Below are 12,992 nucleotides of genomic sequence, written 5' to 3'. Positions count from 1 at the left end.
TGTAATAGAAATTCTTAATTTTGGTACAAATTCATTCAGTTTTTGTGTCTTGTGGTTTGTGTTTCTGTCATTCTAAGAAATTCTTTTCTGCCTTTATCTTGAGGATATCCTTCCATATTTTCTTTTATTGACTTTCTAGTTTCCTTTTCATGTTTATGTCTTTATTTCATTTGAAGCCTACCTTTGGGGTTAAGTAGGAATCCATTTTAATTTTTCTCAGTGCATGAATGAGTTTTCCCAGCGCTATCAAAATGATCATCCTTTCATCATTGAATTGCGGTGATATTTTAAAATTACATATTGTTTCCATATGTAAATGAGTCTATCTCAGCTCTCTATTCCATTAGATCATTTGTCTGCTTTTGTACTAGTACCATACTAGTTTTTATCAGTGTTTATAGTATATATTCATGTCTGTAGTGGAACATCATAACGTTTTCTTAGTTCTTTCTTTCCAAGGCTGTTTGTTATTCATGTACCTTTATTTTCTTACCCATTTTAGAGTAAATGAGTTCCTTGAGTCCAACTCAAGTTTGGATTAGGATTACATTTAATTTAATCTGGGAATGAAATAGTATCTTATGATTCCTCTTACTTGTGATTATGGAAATCTCCTTTTGTTTATGTCAGTCATATTCTTTGTCCTTCATTAGATTTTAAAAAGTTTTCTCCATAGAGAACTTAGTTTCTTGAAACTAAAACCTAGGTACTTTTTTGTTTTTGTTGCTATTTAAAATGGTAACTTATTTTTACGTTTTTTTAGATGGTCACTTTGATTTCGAGAAATGCTACTGATATTTTTTGGTAGGTTGATTTTTTAAAAATCCAATTTTAGTGAATATTAACATTTCTTTTGATTATTTCTCTTCCTCCTTCTCAATTATTTCTCTTCCACCTTCTCAATATTTTCTGCAGATTTTATTTTGTAGATACTCTTAGTCAGACTTGGACAATTCTTTTCTATTCCTGAATGGCTATTGTTTTCTTTTTAATTCATGAATGGAGATGAATTTTAGCAAAAAACAGTTTTGCCTCAGTTGAGATGATTATGATTTTTCTGCTATTAGGCAGTAGTTGGCACTTCTACTTTGATATTCTTTATCTTTTGAAAACTGTCTCATCTTTTCCTGTTGTGTTTTAAGTTCTTTGATCTGAACGTCCAACTCGCTAAATCTTCAGCTTTTGCCATACTATTTATTCCAAATATTTTAATTTTTAAAAAAATGCACCTACTGTCACTTGTAAAGCTTTGTTATTGTGGTAAGAACTCCTAACATGAGAACTACCCTCTTAACATTTTCAGGGTGCAATACAGTGTTGTTACCCTCAGGCACAGTGCGGTACAGCAGATCATTAGAACCTATTCATGTTGAATAACTGCAACTTGAGACACCTCCCCAAGTCCCTGAAAACCACCATTCTATTCTTTCTGTGAGTTTCACTATTTTGGATAACTCAAGTAAGTGAAATAATGCAGTATTTATATTTTTGTGATGGTTTATTTCTATTAGCATTATGTCCTCCAGACTCATCCATGTTATCACATATGTTTCCCTTCTTTTAAGGATGACTAATGTATGTACAAGTATATACCACTTTTTAAGAAATGCATTCATCTGTTGATGGACATCTAGGTGATTTTCATATCTTGGTTATTGTGACTATTCCTGCAATGAAATGAATGTGGAGTGCAGCTATCTCTTTGAAAGTTTGATTTAAATTCTTTTGGATATATACCTAAAGTGGGATTGTTAGCTCATAGGTAGTTCCATTTTTAACTTTTTGAAGAACTACCATATTGTTTTCCACAGTGGTTGCACCATTTTGCATTTCCAGTAACAGTGTATAAAGTTTGCAATTTCTCCACATCTTCACCAGTACTTATTCTTTTTCTTTCTTTTTTTTTTATAATAGTCATGCTAACATGTGTGAGGTGAAATCTCATGGTTTTGATTTGCGTTTCCCTGATAAGCATCTTTTCATGTATCTGTTCACCATTTATATGAAGAAATGTTTATTTAAATCTTTTGCCCAGTTTTTTTTTTTTTAAGATTTTTATTGGGGAATTGGGGGATGGGAACAGCGCTGGGGAATTGGGGGAAGGGGAACAGACAAGTTGCTGTCCTTTTGTTCTTCAGTCTAGTTGTGGAGGACATTGCTTCACTGGCCCAAGTTGGCACCATCATTGCGCTCTTCCCGGGCGAGGCAGATCAGTCGCCGGCTTCTGGACGGCCGCTCACTGCGGCTGCTGGCTGCTCACGCTGGCTGCTGGCTACACACAGTAGCCCATGGTAGCCCACTGCAGCAAGGGCTGCAGCCTATGCTGTTGCTGGCGACTCATAGCAGCCCAGCTCCAGGTTGAGCTGTTGTTCAGCATCTTAGCTGTAGAGGGCAGTGTCACTGGCCCTCATATGTGGGATCTGAACCAGGGTCCTCTGGCGTCCCAAGCCAGCTCTTAACCAACGCGCCACTGGGCCGGCCCTCTTTTGCCCAGTTTTTAAATCAAGTTACTTGTTTTCTTTTGCTACTGAATTGTAGGATTTCCTTACATAGTTTGGATATTAACTCCTTATCAGCTACAGGCATGAATGGTTTTATTGTCCTTAGCTTTGTTGTGCTTCACAGGTATTGTATTTTTTACAAACTGAAGGCAAGACCCTCCACCAGCAAAAATATTGCAACTCATTTTATTGTCATACTTGCTTTATTGTGGTGTCTGGAATCGAACCCACAATATCTCCAAGGTATGCGTATATGTGGCCTGCAAGTATTTTCTTCCCTTTTGTAGGTTGTCTTTCACTCTGTTGCTGGTTTCTTTTCCTGTGCAGAAGCTCTTTAGTTTGTAGTCCCACTTGTATGTTTTTGCTTTTTGTTGTTGGAGCTTATGATGTCATATCAAAGAAATCATTACCTAGACCAGGGGTCGGCAAACTGCGGCTCACGAGCCGCATGCTGATCTTTGGGTACGTTCTGTCTCAAAAGTTTGCCAACCCCTGGAAGAGCCAATCCTGTCCCTCACAACACTTTAAAAATTATTCGAGAGCCATAAAAATATTTTTACATAATCACCATTATGTGAATAATATCCTTTAAAAATTTTATAAATGAAACTGATAGTTTTGTTTTCATTTTCAATTTTACTTCAGAGCCACATTTATGTACCCAAACAGCCACATGTGGCTTGTGAGCAGCAGTTTGCTGAACCCCTGGCGGATCTTCTGTCTCAAAAGTTTGCTGACCCCTGACCTAGACAAATGTTGTGAAGTTTTCCCTTGTGTTTTCTTCTGGAGATTTTGTAGATGTAAACATGACACCTGAATATTTAATCCATTTTAAGTTGTTTTTTTTGTATATGGTATAAGATAGAGGCCCAGCTTTACTCCTTTGCATGTGAAAATCCAGTTTTCCCAAGCACCATTTGTTGAAGAGACTGTCCTTTCCTCATTATGTGTTCTTGGTACCCTTGTTTGAAGATCAGTTTACTGTATATGTGTGGGTTTATTTCTGGAATCTTTATTCTGTTTCTCAGGTCTATATGTCTGTCTTTTTGCAAATGCTGTTTTGATTACTGTAGCTTTATAATATAGTTTGATATTAGGAAGTGTGATGCCTTCAGCTTTGTTCTCCTTTCTCAAGATCACTTTGGCTATTCAGGGTCTTCTGTGGTTCTGTGTGAATTTTAGGATTTTTTGTTGTTGTTGTAAAATAAAAAATGCCATGATTTTTGATAAGGGCTGCATAGGATCTGTTGATCTCTTTGGGTAATATGGATGTTTCAACAACTTTGCTTCATGCAATGTATTTCCTTATCCCCTTAAATGTTTTTATCAGGCCTGTTTTAAATAACCTATAAGTTCTAATCATTGGTTTCAGTTGATATGTAGCAGTGTCTTAGTGTTTTTTCCTCTGTAGTTGTATACATTTTTTTCACTGACTTCTGATGAATATTAGCTATTATGTGTAATCATGTATGTATACTGGAGAAGAACCAAAGGCCAAATCCTATCTGCATCTCTCCCTGTGAATGTAAAGGAGACTGTAAAGCGGGGGTGGGTCTGGGCAGAGAGCAACCAAGCACCACAGACCACTGTTTGCTACCATCACCCCTGCAGGTAAAGCTCTGGTCAGGCTTTTGCCTTTAAACTCCAGAGATGTTGAAATTAGGATATAGGGGGATTGGGATATGACATACAGTAATACCTTGGTTTGTGAGCATAATTCGTTCTGGAAACAAACTAGTTGTATTGCAAGACATTGCTTGTTTACCAAGTTAAAATGTATTAGAAATGTTTGCTCATCTTGCGGAACACTAGCAAACCAAGTTACTTGCAATCTAAGGTTTGACTTGAGGTTTTAGGGAAGCAGTAAGTGATAAATTAATGCTCAAGGATGAATGGCCTATTTCCTTTTTCATTAATTCCTCACCTTAGGAGGATTTTATGCTACTCTAATTTTATTCAGTCCATGCTGGCCCCTGTGACCTAATGATTTTTATGATGAAACGGCTGGAAATTCTGTTACCAATGCAACTTGGGGAGAGAAATGAGCAGAATTTAATTCCAACCTATCCTTTCACTGCCACTCTTATCTAGACACTCATCCTGCAGAGAACTTGATCCTCCAAGTGCATAACCATGGAAGAGTAAGAAGGAAAAAGAGTAAGTTCATCATAGACCAAGAGTAACAATCTTTTACATGAGGCCAATAGTGAAAATTCAATGTGGCTATGAGTTACATTTAAAGAGGAAAGTATACTTGTTTTCCTCAGAAAATTGTATTTGTACCAGTAATAGGACTTAGCATAATTAGTGGCTTATTTGAGGGGCTAAAAAATCAGAAACAATATATTAAGAAAACTCTGCAGATCTGTCTATAATGTTCTGACTCTAAATGAATTGTGGGTAGCATGAGATTTGGTGGAATTCATTTGAAGACAGTATTTGTGGATGAAGAGAATTGGCAGGAAGGCTAAATCTTGGGATAGGTAGGAGTTAGCCCAGGGAAACTGCACGCTAGGGGGAGCAGTGGGTGGTACATCTGTTTAGGAGGTCACACGTCATCTAGCAAAAGAGAATGTGATTGGGTGAGAAATGACATTGGAGAATGAAGTTGGGGTCAGATTAAGATAGGCTTTGTATAACATGCTAAGGATCAGAGCTTTACCTTAAAGACAATGAAGAATCTTGGTAGCATTGATTAAAAGTGAAATATAACAGATAAGGGGAAATTATTTTGTTGAGTAATATATATGACTAATGTACCTTGCAAGTGGTTTGGACTTATAAAAAGACATAGGGGCTGGCCAAGTGGCGCGTTGGTTAAGAGCTGGCTTGGGACGCGAGCTCTGAGCAGCGGGGCCCTGGTTTGGATCCCACATTAGGGCCAGTGATACTGCCCTCTACAGATAAGATGGTGAACAACAGCTCAACCTGGAGCTGGGCTGCCGTTGAGTCGCCGGTGATGGTGTAGGCTGCAGACCCTGCTGCAGTGGGCTGTTATGAGCTACTGTGAGTGGCCGGCAGCTGGTGTGAGCTGCCAAGAACTGCCATGAGCGCCCGTCCAGAAGCCGGCGACTGATTTGCCTCACCCGGGAAGAGCACAATGATAATACCGACATGGGCCAGTGAAGCAACATCCTCAAATGGACTGAAGAACGAAAGGACAGCAACTTGTCTGTTCCCCTTCCCCTGATTCCCCAGCGCTGTTCCCCTCCCCCAATTCCCCAATAAAATCATAAAAAAAATAAAAAGACATAGTTTTTGTATTTAAGTAGGTACTGTATTTCCCCATGTATAAGACACACCCTTTTTTGAAAAATTTGGGGTCTAAAAACTGGGTGCGTCTTATACAGTGGTTGTAGATTGTTTTACTTGCATTTCCCACAAGTGATGAGGAGTTGTATGAATATTATGATGAATAGTCTCTCTCTGCGGTTAGTGGTGGACTGGTTGAAGATGGAATCCACTGAAGAAAGAAGGCCTGGGTTTTCGGCACCTGTGTGCCAGCCCAGAAGTGGCACTATGAAAGCCTTCCTAACATCTGCTGCAGCCCCCCTAAAAAGCAAGTGGGCTTGGATTTGGACATTCTCAGTAGGAATGGTTAAAGTCTGATGGGACCACAAAGCGATAAGCTAAGTAGTTGATAGATTCTGTAGTTCAGCTTCATTCCCAGATAGATGCTGGATTCACCTGATACCAGAGTTTTATATGCCACATATCAGTGAAATCATATAATTTTTGACAAAGGAGCCAAAACCATACACTGGAGAAATGAAAGCCTCTTCAATAAATGGTGCTGGGAGAATTGGAAACCACATGCAAAAGAATGAAACTAGACTGCTGTCACCATGTACCAAAACTAACTCAAAATGGATCAAAGACCTAAACATAAGACCTGAAACAATAAACTGTATAGAACATAGAAATGAAATTTCAGGAGACTGAAACTAGATCTGAGTTTCTTTCTAGAAACTTTTTTCCCAACCTTGGAACTCTTGGCTGCTGTAAGTCCTGGATATATGATAGATGATGACAGCATTTTTCTTTTATGTATGAAGGTAGATGATTCTTCAAGTCGAAGATGAAAGCTGACTTTTCTCACCAGAAATGGCTTATAGAATCAACTTGCAAAAATGTAAGAGGCAGCAAAAGAAAGAAAAATATTTTTATCATGCTTACATTTCACAATGTAAATTCCATGAAAGCAGGCTAACTTCCCTATCCTTAACATCTGGCCCAGAATAGACAATCAATAAATAAACTATCTGGGTACCAGTGAATCTACTTAAAACACTTAACTTCTGGTTATGATGCTTGATCCTTTAAGAGGCAATAAGTGGCTGTGAAAACCTATGTATGTGAGGAATAGATATATAAAAGCTTACTTATATTTAATAGAAAATATTTTATGAACATTTTATAGCCTTATTGAATATTTACCATTGATTTAAATTATACATACCACTCAAGTATGATAAAAAAAGCCATTATCTCTGTTTTATATTTAATGTGGAAATATTCTCAGTTTTGGTTAAATTATACTACAGGGAATTTTTTGCCCAATATATTGTACTTACATTCATGAGTGTATATTTAACATGCAAAAGGTATAAAGTACACATCCAAATATTGGAAGTCTGGTATACTTCACTGTATTTTGGAATGAGATTTAATACTCATGCTTATACCAGAATCACACCAATGGTATGCAACTATAATAACCTATGTTAGAATATAAAACCTATTTAAATTAAGATTCTTCTATTAAAGTATCAAATTAGTTTTAGAGTAGATGATACTAACAGTCGAAGATTCAAAGATAATGGGAGGGAAAGTTACTACTTCTGAAACTCTTAGAAATATGGTACATAAATACTCATAATATCGCTGATAGGTACTTACAATATCTACACAAGATCAAAATCAAACTTGTTGGCAAAAATATCCTTTTTGAAAGGTGAAAGTAACCTGTAATGAAATGGTATGTGATGTGTCAGCATAAATTGTGCTGTCAGCTTATCCAGACTCCTTATGCTAGGAAGAATGGATTAAAGATCTATAAATGTAAAGGAGAACTTTAAACCTATCGCAAAGCAAAGACTGTGACTTTGGAGTAGACATAAGCACAAAAAGGAAAGATTGATAAATTTGTATCCTCATACAGTAAAGTTCAAACTGTGTGCATGCCCTGTAACTAGCAAAGGATTCCATATAAATCAAGGAAATGATCAAGGGATTTGAGTAGGTAATTCATAGATGAGGACCCCTGAGCATCATTCACATGAAAATATGTTTAATATCCCTAGTAATCAAAGAATTACACATTAAACAACATTGAGAAAACCATTTCACTGCAAGCAGATGGACAAAACTCAAAATAAAAAAACTGACACTTCCATATGCTGCTGGGACTGGAGCAATGGGCTCCCTCTAATGTGGCAGTAAATTTAAGTTATATTTTGGAGAGTGGTTTGGCAACAGCTAGTTGTTGAAGATACTTCTACACTAACCCAGTCTCTGGGTATTGCATTCTATTGGAATTGTCATGTGTACTTAAGGAGACATGTGCAGAAAGTTCACTGCAGTATTTTTTTTAACTGTAAAAACTGGAACCAGTGTCCATTAGAAAATGGATAAAGTGTGGTATTTGTAGTTGGATCTCAAAAGGAATTAATACAAAGTATGTATGTTAACTTGACTACATCTCAAAAACGATGAGTTAAAATGACCAAGTGATATGTGCTATGTGATAAGATTTGGTAGTTTTATAACATGCAAAACAAAGACTGATGTATATGCATATATAAAAGTGTAAGAGCATGTATGAGAATGATAAACACCAAAATTTGGCTTGTTTACCTCTGGAGAGGTGGGAAGTGAATGGGGTTAAGGTGTACACAGGGGAGGTTTCAATTATATCTGTACTGTGTTCATTAAAAAATCAAATGTGAAAAAGTTTTGGGTTTATTAAAGCTGAGCGATGGCCATTCACACATTTTGATATGCTTGATATTTAATAAAAAAGCCAATATTAAAAAATATTATGATGAATAAAACTTGAATTCAATAACTTTATGTAATACATTTTTTTTCAAATTTTGGGCCCCCAAATTAAGGTGCATCTTATACATGGGAACATCTTATACATGGGGAAATATGGTAGGTATGTTCCAAATATTACATGGGGTATACTTATATTTAAATATTATTCATTGTTTATCTGAATTGCATATTTAACTGGGTATTCTGTTTTGATTTGATTGGGAGACCTTATGAATAGGATGAATTAAGTCAATAGAATCAGGTGAACATGACCCAGGCAATAACATCTTGATCAGGAAGATAGTAGAGATCTTGTTAAAGAGATGGTTCTTGATATTTTAGACCACAACAGAGGGAAGGGTTAGCTTAGAGTTTGGGAATGAATTTGTGCAAAAGACTGAACAAATATTCATGGTGAGGAGCTTGAATTGTGGCTGAACTTTTGGCTGTGAGTAGGTGGGAGCCATTGAATAACTGCTTTCCCCTTTCTTCTACTTGGCATATAGCTTGAGATGCATCCTGTGAAGGTCTTTCGGGATGGAGAAAAGAGCTCCTTGGTGGCACCAATTCTACAGGTCCCTGTCCTGGTTCTCCACTCTTTTGTTTCTGCTTTTACTATTTGCTCCCTGGGATCATATTATAAAATAAAGGACTTTTACATAAGAAAAAAATGGAAGAAGGAAAACTTGCTACCAAAATAAGGAAAAAGTAACACGGTAGGAGAAAATCCAAATATTTAATTAGTAGTTTCAATAAACAGAGTAAAGTCATCAACAAAGAGATTTAAATTAGGTTAAAAGAAACCTTTATCCTGTCCATAAGGATAACATATGCCAGATGTTTACTAAACAAAAAGAAAGCTATAGTTGCTAAATATCAAAAAACAGTTTTAAGGATACAGAAGATGCCTACAAATTTAAACTTAAGAGAACCCAGTTCTCCCTAACTATTTAAAACAAAGGTGGATAACACCAAGGAGATTGACTACCATCATAGTGAAATTGGGATTGTAGCAAAATGGACAGCCTTCTTTGCTCTAAGTACATCTAATTTCTTAAGGCCAGCAAGGAAGGGTGAGACCACGTGGAGCTGAAGGTTGAGAAGGTAATTATCCACAGTCCAATGTTGAGGTGTCAAATAGAATGAACACTGAAAAATAGAGTAAAAAAAAAGTCACTGCAGATCTTTGTAAAAATGATTTTAGAAAAGAGCTGAAGTCAGGTTTCAGAAGGTCTAAGACCAAATGTGAAGTGACTCTTGCTTCTCTTTCATGCCACTGGCAGCCAGGGGTTTTGTGCAGTGATAATGAACCTTCCTGGGCCTGGATGTAGCATATTGCTATTTCTGTTGCCCTTACCATGCTCAGATTGGGGCGTCTCTGAGGCAATAGCTCTTGAGTACCCAGCCATAAGTGAGGAACAAAACCACTTAATTCTGATTTCCAAATTTAAAAAGGAATGTTTTATATCTATTTTTTTCCTTTATTCACTTGACAAAGTCACAGTGATAGGGTAGGACAGTATCAATCAGGTTCCATCAAGGAGAACAAAGAACCCATACTAGATAACTCAGTGGAAACAATTTAATATAGGGAATTGTTATTAAGTAACAAAAGAACTAAAGGCGGAACTAGGGGATTCTGCAGAAACTCAGAACTATCTTAGGCTGGAGGGACACATGGAGGAAGGTGGTGGTGTCTAGAATCTTGGAGAGGACTGCCTATGGGAGCTAGGACTACAAAGGGCAGCTGGAGCCATGGAATAGGCAAAATCATTGCAGGAGGCAGTGCCTGAGTTAGAAGAAGAGGCAGAAATACTCTAGTTCTCCCTCCTCACTTCCTCCAATCTTGCATCAGTGCCTCCCATTAACTGACAGTATCCGAAAGTCCAATGTCAAGGGAGCTGAGGCAGGGGAATGGTGGGAAATAGATCTGAGAATCAACAAACAAATGAGCAGCCCAGGTAGGCAGGCATAGAGAATATGTTCCTGCCCTTCTCTCTTATTTCTGCTGTAGGGTAACTCTCTCTCTCTCCAGCTAATCAGGGTAGGAAGAAATACCTGATCTTCTTTCTAAGCAGTGCCTATTGTTTTTTATCTCCTATAGCCTTTTGAACCTTAGAGCTAAGGTTCCAGTTTTTCTGCCATCTATCCTACAGCACTAAGCTGTTGGATTACCTATCCAGCGAGAATAAAAATAAAAATAAATTTGGTCCCAGAGTCTGGATAGGGCTTGAATTTCCAGGTAGGATCGAGATGATATAAAACACAGATCTCGCACAGAAACTGTATGTAGAGATCTAGATATGGCTCACCTGCTTATGAATGAATACATTATGCCTTTATTAAAGGTATCCATCATAACAATATGGCTCCATCTGAAATTATACCTTTGTTAAATTAGCCTGGGTTTGCATTAGCTTTTTTGGGCATTTCAACACACAGAGCTACTTGGAGTTTGTCCTCATTTTGCATCATTTACTATCAAGCTTGGCTTCACAAAACATTCTTGGGTATTTTATTCTCTTGCTCTAAAATCAAGGTTCTTTAATCTTTTAAAACCATTTCCATTTTCAATGTCTTAACAAACGGCAAATTTAGTACTGGGAACCTATAGGAAAAGTCTTGTAATACTATGAATTAGTAGTACAGATTTTCTGGGAGTGGAAATAATGAGATGTCCTTTCTGTGTAGGGCTTCTTTATTTTTTTTAAGTTTGGAAAAATACAAGGTGTAAAGAACAGCAACAAAAAAATCACACAGAATTCTATTGTATCAGGTAATGATTACATTCAGTGATGAGCAACAGAAACCCGGAAAACTATGGTTTAGATTTGAAGCTTTATATAATATATTTGGTAAAACCTCAAGAAGTGGACAGTGCGAAGCTGGAATGATATTTCATGATGCCATTTGTCTCATGTTTCTTCTGTCATTCTGCTCATTTCATCGCCGCAAGATGGTTGCTCTACCTTCACCTTTGTATGTACATCCCAGGCAGGAAAAAAAGGTGTGTGCCTGTTTTTCTGGCATATGGTGGGAGTAAATATAAATTGTTTCAGCTTGCGACAGGATTGTATGCAATATCCTTCTGGTTTACAAATGAGAAAATGGAGGCCCAATTTCCCAAAGTACACAACCAGTGAAGCAGGAAGACTGGGGTACAATTACACATTTCTCTGATCCCAGGATCATGCTCTTTCTAATATATTTTATCATTTTACCAGCAATGACTTAAGTTGTTTTTTGACTTTAAAAGATTTCAAGTTTCTTGTTTTTGTTTTATTTCACCCAGAAGCAAAGTAACACCCACTCATCGAAAACTAGAATTACCTTAGGTTTGCCTGGGGGTGAAGGGTTGTTAACAGCACAGATTACTGGACCTGATCCCAGATCTAGTGAGTCAGACTCTGGGAGCTAGGTCCCCTGAAAATGCATTTTTAATAAGCTGGACAAATGAATTTCATGACCATTAAACTTTCAGAGCCACTGGACTAGAGGATAATTTTTGCTGAGGGCAAATTTATTCTCTGAGTTGCAACTGCTTCCAGGTCATAGAGTAATTCGGGGTAAAATTAAGCAAGGGTATCATCCTGTTTTATAGCAAAGGGTTTCTTACCTCTGCTCCAGGAAGTAGTCCCACTTCCTAGAAGCTATGAGGAAATAATTTCTGCTAGAAAATATAGTTGGTGAGATTTGCGTGTGTGTGTTTTAGGTAACATAGCATCCTGGCTAAAATTGTAGATTCTGGAGCTAGAATGACTAGGTTCAAATCCTGACTCTACTACTGAACTAGCTGTAAAACTTTGGGCAAATTACTTACCTCTCTCTGTTTCACTTTCCTTATCTGTAAGGTGGCGATAACAGTCATATTTAACTCCTGATAGGATTAGGAGAGTCAATATACACAAAGCACTTAAAGCAGCATCTACTATAAGCTCCCCATAGGTGTTAGCTGTTAATGATGCTTTTATGATATGATGGTCAGAGTTTCAATATCTGGGTGAATGTCTACCTTATTGTAAGATCTCGTATCACCTTTATCCTGCTATTGTAAGGTCTCTTATCATTCTGTACCTGATAATCTATTTTTTCTAAAAAGTGTGTATGCATGTGCACAAATGTGTTCAAAAGAGATAGGATGGATCTGATTATACATTTATTACTGACAGCTTATGGCATAGAGACTGTTACTGATGAAGAACAGAACTTGTAGAGATTCTCATGCAGACCCTCGTAGCAGAGTTCAGCTGAGATCAGCTGGCTGATTCTTGAGCTGCTGCCTCAGAGCAGGCGGGGGTTTGGGAGATAGGTCACGACTTCTCTAAACCTCAACTCTTAATTGAGGAATACTTGATAGCATTCCTCCTACTTTGGAGGAAAGCTGAGACTAATTAAGCTATTTCTGTGGCTCAGCATTTTAAGCTCTTAAAAGAGCGAACTATGTTAAACCGC

This window comes from Hipposideros armiger, unplaced genomic scaffold (assembly GCF_001890085.2).
Source record: "Hipposideros armiger isolate ML-2016 unplaced genomic scaffold, ASM189008v1 scaffold_12, whole genome shotgun sequence".
In the NCBI taxonomy this organism is placed as follows: Eukaryota; Metazoa; Chordata; class Mammalia; order Chiroptera; family Hipposideridae; genus Hipposideros; species Hipposideros armiger.
The sequence above is the reverse complement of the archived record's forward strand: the minus strand, read 5'-3'. Positions refer to the sequence as shown.